General features: G+C 42.5%; 1 protein-coding gene across 1 annotated transcript in view; it reads left to right on the top strand.

Annotated features, from left to right (window-relative positions):
• The window catches only part of TMEM170B (transmembrane protein 170B), a 92,981-nt gene that overhangs the window by 53,064 nt on the left and 19,408 nt on the right, over window positions 1-20,509 (top strand). Inside the window, exon 4 of the transcript XR_013988931.1 lies at window positions 20,250-20,418. The gene's annotated coding sequence lies outside the window, so the exon portion shown is untranslated. The remainder of the gene's footprint in view (window positions 1-20,249; window positions 20,419-20,509) is intronic.

Raw genomic sequence — 20,509 nt, 5'->3', positions numbered from 1 at the left:
GTGACTTTTTCAGAGGACTAACAGAGCATGCAGCCTATCAGAGCTCCCCCCCCCAAAAAAATGTTAGCCTTTGTGTTCAGTGTTCAAAACTAGATAGGTGCCAGGCGCATTTTGCACTTGTGACCAAGTGAAGATGCCCAGGACCCTGGATGGCACCTGACATCTCCACCATCTGGAGGTGCATGCCTGGGGATCATTGGGTCTTGACGCACTAATACTCCATCCTGTAGAATTCTATCAGATATATTTTATCTGCATGGTTGGAATGAATTTCAGGAACCAAAATGCTTTTTCTGTGCATCCTGAGCTTTAGTTACCGGTAATTGTTGTATCTTGTTTTCACTCACGCCACACCATTGCCCCACTCACAGTTGTGAAGAATGTTCTTATGTTATGAATGGTCTGATTCGCCATTAAGAAAAAGAAGTAGGAATAGGCCAATATATATGTGGACTGACCTTGGATCAAGTGACTTTTCTTTACGTTCTCAAAGTTCTTAACCTAGCCCAAGGTTGTCATCTGAACTAGCCAGATGTTTAACTGAGAATCAATCACAGTCAGTACGTCATTTGAAAAATAAGACTTTAGAGCTGCCTTACCCAAAAATGGCAACTAGACATTATGTTTTGGCGACTGTAACCTTGGCTTAAGGGGGCATTTGTGCCTAGCTGATATATCTGAATTTCTAACACTGTTTGCATTGTATACCTCGTAAGTCCATACACACCTAATGGAGGCTGTGGTTTTGAGATTTGAGTGAGATTTGAGTGTTAGTTATACAACTGCCCAGCTTAAGGGATTTTCTAGTGCTGAGCTATGAACGTAACAAGTGTCAGTTTTTCATCTCATGTGGAAGTGCTGTGAGAAGCATGATAATTTCCTGGATGTGAGGGTCAAGCATCTTTTTTATCCATAACTTGTAGATATAGCTCAGACATCCTTAACATAAGCTAAGGATATGTATGTTCATAGATATCACTGTGGAGTTATCGGGTGGTTGCTTAAATATGGCAAAGGAAGCCTCCTACACACCATTGTGTTTATTGATTGATTTAAATTTAAATTTATCATAAGATCGCAGGGTGGTTCACAGAATAAGTATTGCATATAGAGCCTGTGCAAAGCCAGCATGCATTGCCACCCCTCCCTGCTGATCATGGGCGGATGAAAGATAGAACTTTCATAGTTTGGATTGCTCTCTGCTAAGGCAAAGAATGCTGTTATGAAATGCACTTCCCATGCAGTGCTGCAATCCAATTTTTTAGATTCATCTGATGGTATTAGTAAGCACGTGGATGAAGTAACACAGTACGGTACTTGGACTTTCGAAAAGCCCTCTTGCCAAAGACTTCCGAGTAAGCTGAGGAGTTGTGGAATAAGAGGAAGTGCCCTCTTATTGATCAGTAACTGGTTAAATAACAAGAAGCAGAGTGTACGGATAAATGGACAATTCTCGCAAAGGAGATATTAAGACATGGGTTTCTCCAAGGAGTTGCATTAGGGAAGTGGTGCTTTTTAACTTTCTCATAAATGATCTGGAGTTAGGGGTGAGCAGTGAGAAGGGCAGGTTTGCTGATGACACCCAATTGTCCAGGATGGTAAAAATAATTTTTAAAAGGTTGCAAGGAGCTCCAAAAGAAGCCCTTCAAATTTGATGAATGGGCATTACAATGAGAAATGCTGTTCAATGTGGGGCTAGGGGTGGGGGAAGTAAAGTGATGCTCAGAGGAACAACCCCCCCCCCCCTTACTTCACATGTATATTGAAGCATCATAGGGTCTAAATGCAGCCAGTGCATTTACATGCAAGAATGAGTCCCATGTTTTCATTTCAGTGCTGAGTTATTTCTAACATTAGATTCCACAATCAATCATGCAATTTCATTTCGTTTCAGTACTTCATGGCTCTGCTGGTTTCTGGTTTCTCAGTAATTCTGCAGACTATTCTTATGTTCTTTATCTTTAATAACAGGATGTACTGTACACACATTAGCATAGGAGTCAACTCCTAGGGACCAAGGTCCCTTTGCCCCCCCCCCCAGTAAAATATTTGAGCCCACTCCAAAAATTTACAAAAAGCATCCAAATCTCTGGTGGAAGTGCAAGAAAGAGGTGGGGACATTATACCATATGTGGTGGGGATGTAAGGTGGTAAGACAATTTTGGAATGAGATACATGAGGAAATCAAAAAGATCCTCAGGAGCTCTATTTCAAAAAAACCAGAGTCATACTTATTGAGTTTATTAACAAATGACATACCCAAGTGAGACGGTCTCAAAGTAAAGGAAGGATTGAACTCTGATTAATAAGAATACACACAGAGGCTTGAACCAGCAAGACTCTGGGAAGGGTGCGTATAATAATCTCTCTCTCTCTACCCCTTGGCCCAGGTCGTTTTATTCACAAAAGAACTTTTTACAGAGTGTTCGTAAGAACCAATCAGATTTCTTCTGAGCATTTCAACAAACCCCACGTGGAGACAAAGTTAAACTACCAAAACTAATTAAGCATGGGGTAAATAAAACAGAACTACAAAGGAGTGCATTTGGCAACCCCGGGAGGTGATCAACAAGCAATATACGAGATAAGAAGGATGGCCAGGAGGACAGCGATCATTATCACCTTTATGTGAGACCTGTGTCCTAGCCCTAAGATTTACATCCTAAGATTAACATATCAGAAAAGATAAAAAAAATCCTTCCAGTAGCACCTTTAAGACCAACTAAGTTAGTTCTTGGTATGAGCTTTCGTGTGCAAGCACACTTCTTCAGATACACAGTGTATCTGAAGAAGTGTGCTTGCACACGAAAGCTCATACCAAGAACTAACTTAGTTGGTCTTAAAGGTGCTACTGGAAGGATTTTTTTTATTTTGACTATGGCAGACCAACACGGCTACCTATCTATATCAGAAAAGCTACATCAAAGAAACCGCCCACTGTCTTTGATGACCCAGGATGCCTGCCTGGCAAAGCAACTGGCAGTGTACGTGTAAGTCAAGAAAGAGAAATGGAACAGGGATACAGAGGTGTGGGTTGATCAAGAATCATATCAAAATAGTTTAAATCCAGTCAACGCAATGCTTTCATTGCTGACACAGATGGCTTACTCTATATTTGTTATAATTCCTCATAGCAATCCCACCTGATCACTACACCCAAGGACAAAAGGAATATATTTTTGTATATAACCACAGCTGCAAGAATACTTATGGCAAGATATTGGAAATCAGAAAAAGTACCACAAATGACAGAATGGCAAGTTAAGATTTGTGAGTTTGCCGAGATGGCAAAAATGACTGCATCAATCAGGGGCTGCTCCAATCAAAAATTCTATACAGAATGGGAATGCATAGGGGAATACATGAAGAAATATGGTGTTAAAGCAGAACTCTTAATAGGCAATTGTTAAGTGTGTAAGGACAAAAGAAGTAATTATAATCTAACAGTTTTCATGTTACTCTATTTTATTAAAGCAACTAGAAAGAAATATTATGATGGGAAGATCTCACACAGGTGAAGGGAAGCAGTGGGGAGGAGGGAAGGGTTAGGTTGAATATGGGAAATAAAATAATATATGGGACAGCAAAGGATATAATAGATTCTTATAGAATAGTAATATATTGTAACCAGAATAGAAGTTCAAAAGGGGAAGTAAATGTATTTTTAGTATTTTCGTTATTTGAATAGTTATTATTATTTATTATCGGTAGAAGGCAATGTTAATTTAGGCTTCTTCGTTTTGCTGTCTATAATTTTCTTAAGTCAATAATTAAAAAAACAAAAACAAAAGTTGATGGGCATTGCCATTCAAATGGTGTGCATAATTTGATCGATTATGCAAGGTGGGGCTCATCTGCCCCCCCCCCCCTATTTTATTCAGGTTGGCACGCCTGCACATTAGGACACATTGACTGTTTATTTCAACAGATTTGGTTGTTCTTAAGCATGTTCTTAAGATTGATTTGGCAGCCAGCTGTCTACCCTGCTTGTTGGCCATGTAATTGTGGTCTGTTTGATGTTGGAATAAGGCTGGCTTTTAAAAAAGTTTCTTTTGCATTTTCTCTTAATTTCCCAGCAAAGAATTCCATTCTGTGCAGCATTCAAAGATTCCTAGATTTCTTTGTCACATGCTTCAGATTTCTTCCTACCAGCAAATTCTGGCTGTTCTTATAGATTTTTAGTCACTGAATTAATCATCAAAGGAGAAAGCTTGTTCAGGGCTAGCAAATCAATATTTTGCTCAGCCATTCTGAATTCTCCCATGTTCTTTCTGATTAAAACAGCCTGACTCTTCATTTGTTCAAGCGCTCCACTTAAGCATCCTGTTTTCTCAGCTGACCTCAATAAGCAGCGAGCCTGATCTTAGCAAACTTGTCCTACAAGTTTCTTTCGTCGGTTTTTGGGAATGAATTTTTGTTTCACGGGTCAAAGGCTATAGCTCAGTTATGGTGCACATGCTTTTCACACACATCCTGTGGCCTTTAGTTGAAAGGCTCTGCTTGAGACCCTAATGCATCACTGCCAGTCACAATACTCAATCCTGGGCTAGATGGAGAAGTTATTTGTTTCTTAGTGGCAGAGTATGTTTTTCATGCTCAAGCCCCCTTCACCGGTCTTCAGCAAGTGAGTTGTGACCTGCAGGTGGATCACAAGCCCATACTAGGTGGGTCAGAGCAAAGCTGTTGCCACCATATTGGATTCCACCTTTGGATAACCAGACCAAAAAAGGGCACTATAAGGAATGTGTAGACTAGGATCTAAGTGGGCTGAAAGCAAAGAGTAAGGTTACCATAACTTCCATCATAAAGCTTCAGTATGCTGATGACAACATAGTGTGTGCACAATGACCTCCAAACCATCCTGAATATCTTCGAAGAAGCTTACGGAAGCCTATTATTATTTTTTTTTTATTATTATTGTTAAAATAGTTCATCATTAATACACATATATTACAGATATACAAGCATACAAACATACTGTCATAAACGTAGGGGTTGCTCGTGCGCAAGTTGGTGCCACTCCTGGCTAGGTTGCCTTGTTAAACCTTTTCTGTCTGGACAGCCCTACACTTCATGGCTGTTCAGTCGCTAGCAGAATCCGTCAGTGGGCGTTTCTTAAATCTTTTCCAGCATAAAAGTTGTTTGACTCCAAGTCTCCTCCTACTCCTCCTACTGGTCCCTTCTCCAGCATCGCTTGAGAGCCTAGCCTCCGCCTCTGGCTCCGATGTCAGTTCCCTGACACATACATTTCATACAATCCTTAAAAGTGTTCAAACATACTTACACTCATTCCCACAAATAATTCCTTTTCCCATCACCATCCACCACCCCTCACCCCACCTTTGTGTTAGACTTCCAATCTACTCAATTGCAATTTCTTTCCACTTCTATTACTTTCTTTCACACACCTTTAGCCTAATTTCATACTTCTTTTTCTATAACACATTGTTATCCATCTTATTCAGTATTTCAGTGTTTGAAACGGAACTTGTTTATTCTAATAGGAGTTCTGATTTTTTGATATGGTTTTGCAAGTATTTTTTAAACACCTTCCAGTCCCTATCTATCTTCTCTTTTGAGATCCTTCCAATTTCTCCCATTGTTTTGGATATATTGTAGTACTCCAATAATTTGGCAAGCCACTCTATTTTTGTCGGTACAATACCACTTTTCCAGTTTTTCCGCAATCCATGGTCACTTACGGACTCACTGCGAAGACCATTTTCATGGAAGACAATCTTACTCGGCAACGAGTGATCGCCAAAGAAGAATGGATTCCAGCTTCAGATAACCAGACCGCAAAGGGGCAGTGCATGTGTGTCTAGACTAGGATGTGTTCTGAGGAGATGTTCATTTTATCAGTTTCCACAAGTGCTTCAATGTGGCAGGAGAAAGGCATATATTTTTCATTATTATTTTTTATTAAGATACATATTTCTGACCAATCTTATGCTTGTGCCTTTCTCCTGCCACGTTGCAGCACTGGTTTTCATTTAGTAGTAATTCTGACTTAACACTATGTATATTGCTCAGTGAATTGCTATTTTAGGATTAATAACATGCATTACTACCAGTATTAAGTATAAATCCAATGTGAAAGGGGGTCCCGTGATGCAGCTCGGGAGTCAAAGGTAGATCTTGGGTCTGGACCAGTTGAAGCTCTAGCTCAGTTACTGGCATCTTCAGTTGAGGATCTCACTACCAAGTCTAGAAAAGGGTTAGGAAAAACAATATTTATGTCATGCGATGCAGCATCTTATTTGTTATTGGCCTACAAGTCTCATAGCTGTTTTTTTATGGTTCTCCTGCACTCTCACTTTCTCAGAAGCATATCCTGAAGCAAGACTGGTGTCCTGCTGCAACTGTTCCGACAAATTGGTGCCCCTTGTGTCCACCGCAGTCCCATCTCTGACCAGTACTTCTTTTAAAGCTCCGTATTTACAATACTGTATTATGCAAGATTATGCAGCACCAGTAATTACCGGTAGTTTTCCTGTGTACTTGGCACCTTTTGCTTAACATTGTGTCTTCCTTTAAAATGGCATCAAAAGCCCTTTAACTTTTATAACAACAAAGTCTTGTGTGACACCTCAAAAACTAAGAAGTCCGCTTCATCAAATGCATGGTTATCCAGCATTACAGGTACATAGAATCATAGAGTTGGAAGGGACCCAAGGGTCATATAGTCCAACCCCCTGCAATGCAGGAATCTCAGCTAAAGCATCCATGAAAATGGCCATTAGAACCTCCAATAGAATCATAGAACATACATTCACTTCACTCCCACAAGTGTGTGTGTGTGTGTGTGTGTGTGTGTGTGTGTGTTAGTGTTTTGTGATCAGTACCCAAGACCTTGGAAGGAAGGGAGAGACAAACTGTTGTTCTATCCAAAATTCAAAAGTGGATTAAACATGGCAAAAATATTTCCTTTGGAAATTCCAAATATATGCATCTTTGTGTTGGCCCTGGGACATTTTCTGATTGCCTCAGCCACTCTGGGCAGCTTTCAACAGATATAAAAGTGTAATAAAACATCAAACTTTTAAAACTTCCCTATACAGGGCTGCCTTCAGGTTTCTTCTAAAATTGTATAGTTATTTATCTCCTTGACATCTGATGGGAGGCGTTCCACAGGGTGGGTGTCACTGCTGAGAAGGTAGAGGCTGTTGGCACAATTCTATGCCTTTTGCCTCAAAAGTAAGACAAATGTAAGTGGGTTTAGGATTGCGCCCTTTGCTCCTTTCCAGAGCTGGACTCATGTATTTTCTGGCTTTAAAAAAATGCATCAGGCACCATATCCCCTGTAGCAAGGTACAGTGGTACCTCGGGTTAAGTACTTAATTCGTTCTGGAGGTCCATACTTAACCTGAAACTGTTCTTAACCTGAAGCACCACTTTAGCTAATGGAGCCTCGTGCTGCTTGGTAGATGAAGGGAATGCAGTGGATGTAGCCTACCTTGATTTCAGCAAGGCATTTGACAAGGTGCCCCATGATATTCTTGTAAAGAAGCTGGTAAAATGTGGTCTTGACTATGCTACCACTCAGTGGATTTGTAACTGACTGACTGACCGAACCCAAAGGGTGCTCATCAATGGTTCCTCTTCATCCTGGAGAAGAGTGACTAGTGGGGTGCCACAGGGTTCTGTCTTGGGCCCGGTCTTATTCAACATCTTTATCAACGACTTGGATGATGGACTCAAGGGCATCCTGATCAAATTTGCAGATGACACCAAACTGGGAGGGGTGGCTAACACCCCAGAGGACAGGATCACACTTCAAAACGACCTTGACAGATTAGAGAACTGGGCCAAAACAAACAAGATGAATTTTAACAGGGAGAAATGTAAAGTATTGCACTTGGGCAAAAAAAATGAGAGGCACAAATACAAGATGGGTGACACCTGGCTTGAGAGCAGTACATGTGAAAAGGATCTAGGAGTCTTGGTTGACCACAAACTTGACATGAGCCAACAGTGTGACGCGGCAGCTAAAAAAGCCAATGCAATTCTGGGCCGCATCAATAGGAGTATAGCATCTAGATCAAGGGAAGTAATAGTGCCACTGTATTCTGCTCTGGTCAGACCTCACCTGGAGTACTGTGTCCAGGTCTGGGCACCACAGTTCAAGAAGGACACTGACAAACTGGAACGTGTCCAGAGGAGGGCAACCAAAATGGTCAAAGGCCTGGAAACGATGCCTTATGAGGAACGGCTAAGGGAGCTGGGCATGTTTAGCCTGGAGAAGAGGAGGTTAAGGGGTGATATGATAGCCATGTTCAAATATATAAAAGGATGTCACGTAGAGGAGGGAGAAAGGTTGTTTTCTGCTGCTCCAGAGAAGCGGACACGGAGCAATGGATCCAAACTACAAGAAAGAAGATTCCACCTAAACATTAGGAAGAAGTTCCTGACAGTAAGAGCTGTTCGACATTGGAATTTGCTGCCAAGGAGTGTGGTGGAGTCTCCTTCTTTGGAGGTCTTTAAGCAGAGTCTTGACAACCATATGTCAGGAGTGCTCTGATGGTGTTTCCTGCTTGGCAGGGGGTTGGACTCGATGGCCCTTGTGGTCTCTTCCAACTCTATGGTTCTATGATTCTATGCTGTCGTGCCGCCGGAGCACGATTTCTGTTCTCATCCTGAAGCAAAGTTCTTAACCCGAGGTAATATTTCTGGGTTAGCAGAGTCTGTAACCTGAAGCGTATGTAACCTGAGGTACCACTGTACTCTTATCCAGGGCTAGAAGAGGGTGTTACTGGTGCTAGATTGAACTTGTGTGCATTGGTGCCATCAGTGCAGTACTTTGGGACAGAGGTTCTGGGTTCACCTTAGGGGAATGAACAGGAGAGCCTCTGAACACACTAGGGCTGGCTTACCACCGTTTAAAGGAAAGGATGCAATACATGTTGCCAACTAAAATTAAGAAGAGCGGATAAGGCTATTAAGTCCAAAGGCTCTAATTACCTAACTGCATTGTACTTGGGGGCGGAGATACATGACCTAGGAAGGCCTGTAAAAAAGATTTTTATCCACAGCATTCCTTGCAGCAAGAAAGAACTTCACTGCCACCTAATGAATTAGCAGTGTTAGTTCTTTGCAATAAGCATGCCAAGGGAATCAAAGCACTCCAGCTAGATAGGGAAAGGTTTATGAGTGGCGCTTATTATATCTGCTGTTGTATCAATGCAAAGCTACGCAGGGGATCATGGGCTTAGCCTGGATTTTTGTGGGGGGGGGCAGGCCTTTTGTTGGGGGGAGCAGAACCTCAGTCTGCTGTGTCTTTTTTTATTGATGGGGGGCAGCTGCCCCTCCCTGCCCCCCTTGGCTGTGCCCATGCAGGGGATAATATATTTAAATCTTTGAATGAAGCTCAGTAGGAATACAAAAGGCCAAAACAAAATGGGTCTCCTTAAACTTTGATGTACGTAAGTCTTACTGTACTTTCATGTTCAATTCTGAGATGCGCAAACCCGTTTTAAGAGAAAAGTAAGAATGCTTACAAGTTCACTTGTGTACTACAAAAAGTGTAGAAATTGTGAGCTAATCTGACCCTCTTAAAATCAAACAACTTTACACTGGTTTGTTACCAAACTGGCAAAAGGGTTTGCTGCAATATTGATTTTTAATATATATAATGTAAACCAGAAAAGGTAAAAAAGTAAAGGTATGGTTTGGGTAGGCAGAAACATAATCTTTATTTTATTTAAAATATACATATGTTTATGTAAATATTAATTTAATAATTATGTATGTTAAACTTATTGGGATATTTCTGATCTGCCCTGACCTGACCTGATCCTTTGTGGAGAATGCATTTTCTTTATTTTTTGATAAATAATAATAATTTATTACCTATTCCCCATCTATCTTATTGGGTTGCAGAAGCCACTCTGGGTGGCTTCCAACGTAATAAAAACACAGCAAAACATCAAACATTAAAAACTTCCCAGTACAGGGCTGCTTTCAAATGCGCAAGTGGCGACCCTAAAGGGGACACTCTTGCCAATATATCTGGCTGTTGTATGGGAGAGGGTCTAACATAGCTCCTGAATATGCTAGAACATACCTTTCCCCACTCTGTCAGACATCGACGCAGGCAGCAAGAAGTTTATGTAGAGTGAATTTCAAGTCAGTCCTGATTCTAAGGTCTACTCCAGAATTTCATTGGAGTGGAATGATCTCATTCTGCTCCCCGCCCACCAGAACTTTGCAAAACAGAACCAGATGGTTCCACCCATTCCTTGTTAAATTGAGTAATGGGGTGCAGATGCATTTTGACTCCAGTCGCCATGCATTTACAGTGGTACCTCGGGTTAAGAACTTAATTCGTTCTGGAGGTCTGTTCTTAACCTGAAGCACCACTTTAGCTAATGGGGCCTCCTGCTGCTGCTGCACGATTTCTGTTCTCATCCTGAAGCAAAGTTCTTAACCCAAGGTAATATTTCTGGGTTAGCAGAGTCTGTAACCTGAAGTGTATGTAACCTGAGGTACCACTGTACATGCATTCATGTAGCTCAGTAGCAGAGCACATGCTTCATATGCAGAAGGTCCCATGTTCAGTTCATGGCTTCAGTTCCAGGAGGGACTAGGGAAATAGTCCTGAACCCCTAGAGCTCTACTGTTAGTCACAGTGTAGACACAGCATAGGGCTAGATAGGTCATAATATAAGGCTGTTTGGTGTGCTTGCTGCACTATTTTTCTCCTATGCTCCCATAACTGTCATCAATAATGCAGAGTCTCAGCTATTCTGTAATAAGTACAGCAAGATCCTTTGTGAGCTGAAACATTTAAGTATTTTATTTAAGGGTAAACTGTTATGGTCAGTTTACAGGCAGACTTTCCAGTGAAGGACAGGCCATTGCAGAACAAATGATTGCCACTTACAAGCTGGGCAAGAACCATCTCCAGAACCCTCAGTGTGAGAACAGGGTTTTTGCAAATGCACAAACTATGGATGCACTAACTCACATGGTCATCTGAATCCATTCCACATCAGGTGCCAGGCAAGGCAGGGGTAAATCAAGCAACCAAAGGAAACTTCGTTGTGATTCAGTATTCGTCAACTCAAGGCAGGACATTCCAGGAATGTCATCTCAGTGACATGATTTTCACAAAACGCAGCAAAGTGAGCTTCCAGCCTCAGGCCAGTTACTCAAACCCAACTTTTCAAAGGTGCCCCCATAGGAATGTGAGTTTGTAATGCTGCAGCAAAGAAGTGAGAGCCATATCCACTCAGGAGGCTTTGGACAGAGCCAAAGTTATAAAGCTTTTTGGCCCTCCAGGAAATCCCCTTTTACTGCAGTTGTTTCCTCAGAGACTATTAAAGCAATTTCATAGCTATGTGGCAATCTGCTCCCACCTTCCCTTCCCCCACCTCCTTTTTCTCCAAGGAGAAAATGAACCACGGGGTGTTTGGCAAGACTTTGTTTTCACCCCTCCCACCCACTTAAAAAAATGTAATTTGAGTTCACTTGGCTGTTTATTTGCAGCTTCTAAAGAGCTGGACTCTTAAAAGTAGGTGCCTCAAAGAGGATGCATGACCATCACTGATTTCCCAAGAACCAGAACCACAGTTGCACAGCATTTCCTTGGCTGCTGAGCTGCTTTCCCTTTCCATCTTGAACTGTCTGTATCCACTGTGTTGTGAAATCTGGGAAAGCGAGGTGCTTTAGAAGTTAATGCCCAGAGAAAATATAGCCAGTGATAACTGCAGTCAAATTAGAAGTGATTATAATTACAGTTGGAAAGGGGCATTTTGCTTTTAATTCCCATTTTATTAAGTATAAATTAATTGGAGACCTAGAGTGCCTACTGGACTGAATGCTGAGTGTAGAATTACTTCAGTCAAAACTCATCTTGGCTATGGATTCACTGGGTGGCAGCTGAAAAGCTGCACGTTCCTCAGCAAGTCTGTATTAAGCATTACTTTACATATCACTACAGAATGGGCCCTCACTTTGTGTTTTATTTTTGCAGCTGAAATGATCTACCCCTGAAGTAGAATTTACCTGACAATTAATTACATTTATATTTCAGTCTTCCTCCAAAATATATAGAAACCCATTTCAGCCTCAAAAACACCTTGTGGGCTGGGTTGGACTGAGAGATAGCAACTTGCACAAGGTCACCTAGTAAGCTTCACAGCTGAGTAGATGTTAACATGGGTTTTCTATATGCAAACTGAGCATGGGGACACTATACCATTCATTTTATACACTGTGCACTATATTCTGTGCCCTCATAAAAGGCAGACTGTATCAAGAGAATTGCAGTGAATGAGTACCTGGTTTCTGAAGTATTAACTTCCATGCAAATGCCGAAAATAGAATGCGGACAAGGAGAGTAGGATGTGGGGTTCAGCATGGCTCGACAGACTTGTTGCACTATTCTTTTTTGTGTAAATCAGGCAGGCATCAAGTGGGACAGACTTTTGGTGGGCATATACAGTATGTATATGTACACTACAGACTTACATTGGCTTTCTATAAATTTAGCTGTAATGGTTTCCCTATAGAATCCTGAACTGTTGTTCAGTGAAGGTGCTGAGTTCTCTAATAGAAGTCTCTAGCTATCCAAATGGAGCTACAATTACCAAAGTTTATTAATAAGACAGTATGGCAGTTAACGAAGACAGGAGTGCCTGGCATGCTCTGGTCCATGGGGTCACGAAGAGTCGGACACGACTAAACGACTAAACAACAACAAAAATGGCGGTTAACTCAGTTTAAGTTTGTAGTGCAGACCTTCCAGCTGTCCTTATTTTCTAGGGACAGTCCCAGAATTACAGAAGCCGTCCCAGTTTCTGAATTGATCCAGGAATGTCCCGCTTTTCCTTAGGACATCCTTATTTTCATCAGAGAAATGTTGGAGGGTATGGAGTTATGTGACCCCCCCCCCAAACCAAGGAGATAAGTAACTCTACAACCTTTATAAGACATCTGAAGGCAGCCCTGTAGAGGATTTTTTTTTATAAATGTTTTGTGTTTTATTATGTTTTTATATATTGAAGCTGTCCAGAGTGGCTGAGGCAACCCAGTCAGATGGGTGGGGTATAAATAATAAATTGATGATTATTATTGAAAAGGACATCCCTATTTTCAGCAGAGAAATGTGGGAGGGTGTGGTAGTGTAGCTATGTGTTTTAAGTTCCCAGTGGTTTATAGCCTGGGTACTACCCTCACTCCTGCAAATATGAAATGCCTATGCGTGGGCTCCCCCGACATTTTATTTTCTTAGGCAAACAGAAGCCTATATAGACTGCCAACTTGGTGAGTTAAGCGTGCGGCGCTGTTTGATTATTTTCCCGCAGAAAGGTGTTCTACAACTGTAGGAACGTTATTATTTCATGGCACAAACTCCCATTTAAAGTCAGCAGGAGCCATGCGATTTAAAGCTGCAAGAAGCTATTTGATCGTTTACTCCTAATTTGCAAATTTATGAAGCAAATCTGCCGTACCTGATGATTAGTCCCCTTCAGCGGCAATTCCCATGCCATGAAAATAAGAGGCAGTGGCATACGCATGCTGTAGCTTTCTCTGTGTGAATGGCTGGGCTCTCTGAATCACACAGGCCAGAAATAACGTGCTGCATTTAAACAATGCTAGCTCTGTGATGCAAACCGACAAAGGCAGTAAGAACTTAAAGTGGCCCTGTCAGAGACAGCCGAAAAATTAAACCTGCCAGCCAGCTTGTAATTGGACCGACGAGTGTGGTCACTTAATACAGCAATGTCTTCGCTCTTGTGTGGTTCTCTGGAAACTGGCAAGCTGTCAGAAGAGTCAAAGATGATTCTGTCTGGTCAAATGGAACACAAAGTCGGGATTGCAATAGCCTAACAGTCTCTTTGCTATAAGAACGAAGCTAGGAGGGAAGAGCATTTTGTAGCACTTGGACATCATGGCAAATTTGTATCACACCTGTGACCAGATCCACCAGGCAACATCTGTGAATCAATGGGAACGGAGGTGCATTGCCAGGTACTGCTCCTTCTCCCCTGTAGGCCAAAGGCAGGACTGTATGTATCCTGTAATACTGCACAACTGCAGAAAAAGCACAACAATTGACACTGATTCCGGCATCTAGCAAATTTCTGCTTCCATTAGAAGAAGCAAAACAAGTGTCTAGACCTGCAAATATTTTAGTTATGTGGGCAATGCCTAGTGAAACCTTCAGAGCCAAAAGGGAACTCAGAAATGTTTTGGGGCATGGGTCTGCCAGGTCGCTGATTTTGATAGCTGCTTGGGAAGGAGCACATTTGGACAAAATGCTGAAAAGTATTAATCATTTCAAGACTGTTCTGCTCATTTTGTTTCCTTTGTCTGCTACTGCTTCGCATCCTTGTGGTGCCATTATCCATCGGCCTCACTTTCCCTAGCCTTGCTTGCTCATACTGCTGTTAAAATGCAGTTGGCTGTGATTTTCTTTCTGTGTCATGGACAATTTTTAAAATAAAATTTTATTTTATTTTTACATTTCTTCCTAGGAGTTCAAGGTGGCATATATAGTACTCCCCCTCCCCATTTTATTCTCACAGCATTTTATGCTACCCAGTGAGGTAGATTGGGCTGAGAGTGAGTGACTGGTCCGAGGTCACCCAGTGAGTTTCAAAGCCGAGTGGGGATTTGAAGCCTGGTCTCCCAGGTCTTAGTCCAATATTCTGACCACTGCACCACCACCGGCTCTCATGCTGGGTGTAGTGGTGTGGTGACCTTGACAAAATTGCATGTCTTGTTGTCACACAGCCAATCGGAACGATCAGCAAATGAGGCTGAGGATTGTGGGGGTGAAAAAGAAGGGAAATGGATCTGAGAAGACCAGAACTGAAACAACAACAATAGGTTTGCAGCATTTGAGCACTCTCCTACTTATGGAAGGGAAAATGGAACAGCAATGCATTGCCAGCAACCTCCTGAATATGTTCCTCGTGAAGAAAAGAAAAGGGGAATCTTCTTAATTTGATTGCTCGCTCCTCCTTTGCAAATTTGTTATGCGAATCCCCCATAGTTGGTGATTAAGTCTCTTCACCTGCAATTCTCATGCCAAGAAAATAGAGTCAATAACATACACATGCTGTTGCATTACATCCCCCTCCCCCACGCGCTTTTAGGAGTGTGTGAGTCACAGCTAAAAATCATGCAAAAGATGCTCAAAGTGGTTAGAGGATTGTACCAAAGTGCTTCCTCCCAGCCCCAGCCCCCCCCCCCCCAGGAAATGATCACAGCGACACAAGTGAATGTGTGGGAGTCAGGGATTCAGAACAACATCCTGTCATTTAGTTTATTTCTAATGAAAGCTGTTCAGTGGTTCAGGTGCAATGAGAGCTCTAATCCAGGATACTGAACCACAGTGGCAATGCCAAATTTCGAGTACCAAAAAGAACCTAAGAATAACTTGCTGGATCAGACCAAAGGTCCATTTAGTCCAGCATCCTCTCCTCACAGTGGCCAACCCATAGGAAGTCCACAAGCAGGTTTTTTTGAGTGTGCAGTTGCAGTGGTGGGCTTTGGGCTATAAAATTGCAGCGGCGCCCTGTGCAACACCCACATTTGATGCCCCATTGCCTCTCGCCTCCCGTTCTAAGTCATTGTTGCAGAGCCCCCTGTGGCACCTTCTCAGCTCAGCACTGGTCATGCTCCCCTAAATCCACCTTTGGCCATTGAGGAAAGATGCAGTGGTACCTCGGGTTACAGACGCTTCAGGTTACAGACTCCACTAACCCAGAAATAGTACCTCGGGTTAAGAAGTTTGCTTCAGGATGAGAACAGAAATTGCACGGCAGCGGGAGGCCCCATTAGCTAAAGTGGTGCCTCAGGTTAAGAACAGTTTCAGGTTAAGAACGGACCTCCAGAACGAATTAAGTTCTTAACCCGAGGTACCACTGTATGTGCAATTGGAAAGCTGATAACATGCTGTTGGAAAAATGGGAGGGGGAGAAACTAGACTGTTTAGGTTTGGGTGTTAAGTACCGTATATATTCGATTCTACTGTTCACCTTTTTTGGCCAAATTATGTTGTGAAAGGTGCGCATTAGATTCAATGGCACATTTACATTTGCCAGCAAATACTTTTTTGGGTTTCAAGTTTCTGAAAATTGAGGTGCGCATTAGATTCAATGGCACATTAGACTCATGTAAATACAGTGGTGCCCCGCAAGATGAATGCCTCGCAAGACGAAAAACTCGCTAGACGAAAGGGTTTTGTGTTTTTTGAGTCGTTCCGCAAGACGAATTTCCCTATGGGCTTGCTTCGCAAGACGAAACGTCTTGCGAGTTCTTGCGAGTTCGTTTCCTTTTTCTTAAAGCTGCTAAGCCGCTAAGCCGTTAATAGCCGCCAAGCCGCTAATAGCCGCTAATAGCCGTGCTTCGCAAGACGAAAAAACTGCAAGACGAAGAGACTCGCGGAACGGATTAATTTCATCTTGCGAGGCACCACGGTATGGTCCTTAAATGACAGGCATCCAGGGACAGTATTTACACAGAAGTCCTTCATTTCGAAACTTTAGCTGTCCAAACCATATTAAAATACAGTACCTTCTTCTTTTTTGCCAGAACATCTACTTCATCTGCAGACACGTAAGACTTTGTCACTTCCTTATAAGTACCACAGGAACTCTTGTTTTTGCTCCCTTTTCTCCTTCTTCTGCAGCCATTGCAAATCAGCTGGTCTGGCGTCCCACTCAGCCTATGGCGGCATATTTGAATGGATGTAAAGATAGAAGCTACGGTCATTCCAGGACCAGGAAAGCCTTGCCACCACAATTAGAAAACTGGATTGCTGCAGTGTGCTCTAAATAGGGCTCCCCTCGTGCTTGATCCGGAAGGCACAGTTAGTGCAGAATGATGCAGCGCAATTGCTGACAAGAGTGAGGCCCTGTCAGCATATAACACCTATGCTCGGGGAGTTGCATTGGCTGCCAGTTTTCTACTGAGCCAAGTACCGGGTGTTACTGTTAGCATATAAAGCTCTTAACAGCTTAGGACCGGTTTACCTATGGGATTGCCTTACCCTACGTGTGTCCACTTGGCCACTTCAATTGGCAAAATGAAAGAATGAATTGGCACTACTAGTGTCACATAACACTCGTTCTACATTTATAAGAACTCAGTTGCTTAGTGTGGTGGCACCTGTGGAACTCCCTGCCTATTGAGATCAAGCAGGTGTCTTCACTGTACTCTTTTTGGTGCTTGCTAGAAACATTCTTGCCAACCTAGCAGTTCGAAAGCATGTCAAAGTGCAAGTAGAAAAATAGGTACTGCTCCAGCTGGAAGGTAAACGGCGTTTCCGTGTGCTGCTCTGGTTCGCCAGAAGCGGCTTAGTCATGTTGGCCACATGACCCGGAAGCTGTATGCTGGCTCCCTCAGCCAATAAAGCGAGATGAGCACCGCAACCCCAGAGTCGGTCACGACTGGACCTAATGGTTAGGGGTCCCTTTACCTTTACCTTTTTACCCAGATGCTTAGAAAGTTGAAGTAATTTTAATCCATTTTAGTATTTTAGCTTTTGAATGTTTTAAAGTGTAGTGGTGATTTTTTTTCGTGACTTTGTTTTATCTTTTTGTAAACCACTTTAAAGTTTGTTTGTTTGTTTGTTTACAATCAAGCAGTGTATAAATTTTATGAAACAAACAAACAAACACCCTTGGCCACCTCAGAAGTATGTGTGACATTTCCCTGCAGCCACCCATGAAAATTTCACTAGCATGTTCTCTCCCCTTTAATAATTTTAAAATCAATTTCTTTTCTTGTTAATTGATGGACAACGCCAAATAATTTTTAGCACAGTACTAATTTAAGGCTGATATCCAACATTAATCAGTAATCATACTCTAAGGAAACCCACCCACTTAATGCTACTTTTTAAAATTATATTTCATAGTTTTATGATTTAATTGTTTATTTATGATGTGCTGTGCAATAAATGCTTCCAAGAGACCATTTTTATTAGATAATAATTACTTTGAAAGTGCTTTAGAGATACTAGCCTTAGAAATCTTGTATTTGCAGTATTTTCTCTTACATTTATTGTAATGTGTTCTATCCGTAGAATTAAATACATATTTTAAACATGATATTATTATTTTGTGCAGGGCCTTTTAAAAAGCCCTTAAAATAATAATATTCATAGTTTTACAGTCATTTAACAGTGATAGGCAAACTTTTGCCAAAACATTGTAGCTATAATTGCACCTAGAAAAGAGATGAGGTTATTTATTATATTTTATTTTGCTTTCAGATACTAACCCATAGCATTTAGTTTTGTTTGTAACAGTTCTGGTTCAACAGTGTCTCTTAAGATTGTGTCAGCAAGTTGTCAGGCATGCTCTTCTTTCGCAAAATCCCCCTCGTAGATGTTTGTGACTTCTGCTGAAATGCAGCCATTTGTTTGTCTCCCAAGCTGTCTCTCTGGAGTTTGCCAAGCTGCCTGATACGGGGTTTCACACACAGAGGTCCCTAGCTTCGCAAAGCTAGGGTTGAAATTCTCCCTGCACACCGCGGGGTGGAGCTGATCCTCTCGGCTAAGTTGGGACATTCCTCTTTCTGACACAGCACTGTGGTTAAACACTTAAAGAGCCTTCATTCCTTTTAGTGAGAGGGGATTTCCACTGGTGTTGTGTTTCCCCCTGGTTCCTGCACCTTGAGCAAAGTTCACTGGGACAACTTACTGCTGGGCTGAATTCAGTTTCCTCTCATGTTGAAACAAATCTGGGTTTCACCTGTTTGTAATAAGAGCTTTCCGCTGGCTCTCTGCCCTTACTCCTCGTGAGCGTCTGTATCTGGCGCTCAGCTTGAGTAGCCGTACGGCCACAATGCATGAATCCCATGAATATGATTACCTCTGTGAGACTAGGCACCGATAGCCCCGTTTTATGTTTGAGGTGTAGGATTACTTAATCACTCAAATACTGCACACCAAAAATATATGCTGGAGCAGGAACCCAGGAGTCTGAACTTTTCCCTTGCCAATTATTAACATGTTATCAGTCATTTTCCGATCACAGTTAACACCAGCAGATGCGCTTTTAGGGTAGCACGACCGCACTGGGCGCCACGCTGCAGGGGGCTCCACGATGCTGTAGGATGGAGTGGGGGGACATGGAGGGCTGAATTTTAGCATTGCACGGGGTGCCGCTGAAATTTGAGAGCCCAAAGTAAGCCACTGACACCAGCCTGCAAAATGGAAATGTCCTGCTTTATTTTTTTTACTGTCTGTTCTGTGTCCCCCCCCCCTCTTTTTCACTCTAGAACGTGGATAGGGAACTTGTGACCTTCTAAGTGTTGTTGAACTCCAGTTCCCATTAGCCCCAGCCCGCATGGCCAAGGGTCAGAGCTTTTAGTAGTTGTACAGAAAAGGCAAACACTGACGAGTGCAACTTGGTGGAGAATTGCAGGGATGGAGAGTGCTGTTGTGCTCCGCTTGTCCTGCTTGTGTGCTTCCCACAGGCATCTGGTTGAACACCATGAGAATAGGATGTTAGACTAGCTGGGCCTCTGGCCTGATCCAGCAGGCTCTTCTTACATTCATGTTTTGCTGGTGAAAAAAGCTGTACCTGTTGCACTCTTTATTTTCTAGCCAAGTGTCGAAGATAGGAATCATTTCTCCTCCTTTGCACCTGATCATAGGCGCCATCTAGGGTGACCGGGGGGCCAAGGGCTCCCCAAAATTTTCAACCAGCTCCCCCAAATCTGCAGCAGCCAGATGTGCATGCTGCACAACATATTTACCTTATTGCGCAGCCTGCGCCTTGTGCCCATGTCACTTGCACCCGCCCTGCGGTCTGCGTGTGACTAACGTCAGCACGTCATGCGACGTGTGCACATGGGGTGAGCACTGTGCACAAGGTGCGCACATGACGTCAGCATGTTGCTCGGCATGCTGACGTCATCCACGCACATCACCTCCCTTGTTCTCTTAGAATGGCAGTGGTGCCCAGCAAGTTCCTGTTGAAAAAAGCCCTGCCTGTGTGACCACAAATAACAGCTTAAACAGGTTCTAGCATTCTAGAGAAGAATTTGGCACCTGTTGAAGACCTTTCTCACAGGGATAATCCTGGGCTTCTGTCACTTACTTTTGGAACAGTAAAATATAGTTTAAATAGGTTTTCATCAGACTGGTTTCTGTTTTGTATATTGCTTTGAGATTTTGTTTGGTATTTTTTATGATAAAATGCCAGCTATCTTTTTCTTAAATAAAAAAGAAAAATGGGTCCCAGTGTTGTTGTTTTTATCCTATTCATAGCTTCCTTTCTGTTTAGTACATAGGATGAAGGAATGGTTGAAGAAGATTTCTACCTGCTACCATTAAATGAAAATATAATGAGGCCTGCACCCCACAAGTGCCGTACTTTAACCATCAGGGAATGCTTACTTGAGCCAATGTAAGGACCTGCAAAATCATCTCTGCTGCCTCAGAGATAAAATGCGGTAAGCCCTCTCCTTCCTTCTGAAGTGTTCATGGGAGGCAGGAGAACCTAACTCAGGCAGTACACCCTTTGGCCCAGATCCCTCTCCTTGT

The sequence above is a fragment of the Podarcis pityusensis genome (assembly GCF_964106645.2).
Source record: "Podarcis pityusensis genome assembly, chromosome: 7".
Lineage (NCBI taxonomy): Eukaryota > Metazoa > Chordata > Lepidosauria > Squamata > Lacertidae > Podarcis > Podarcis pityusensis.
The sequence above is the reverse complement of the archived record's forward strand: the minus strand, read 5'-3'. Positions and strand labels throughout refer to the sequence as shown.